Raw genomic sequence first — 513 nt, forward strand, 5'->3', positions numbered from 1 at the left:
GTATCAGATCATGGTTACCTAAATTTAGGTATCTAAAAATGAAGATGCCAACATGTAAATGAAGCTCTAATCTCAWATTATTGTCAATGAAAATCCAAGGCTTCATTCAGTTGCTTCTGTACAGACACCCGATAGCATTAGAGATGTCCCCTGGGATATAAGGACATCTGCATAGGGCTGACAGATATGACACAGGACCCATGAGAGCTCCACACACTTCTGGACTGCCAGCAGAAGGCCAGTCAGGAAACCAGAGCACATCAACATTAGATGTTCAGATTTTGACAGATGAATCTAGGCTAGGAGAGAGGTATTCAGCTGGCCTATGTAAAATGTGTCTAGCTTAGAGTGAGCTCAGTAACTCTCTAAACCCATTAACTGAGTGACAAGATTGCAACAGGATCTTGTGTGACTAACTCACATGTATGTATCTACATTTTGGCACTGGAGCACAATCTACTCCTTTCAAATGGCTGCGTTCAGTCACCTAAACAGATTGTTCCATCTGAGGTG

This window comes from Rhea americana, unplaced genomic scaffold (genome assembly GCF_003343005.1).
Source record: "Rhea americana isolate MKP2758 unplaced genomic scaffold, rheAme1 scaffold_25, whole genome shotgun sequence".
NCBI lineage: Eukaryota > Metazoa > Chordata > Aves > Rheiformes > Rheidae > Rhea > Rhea americana.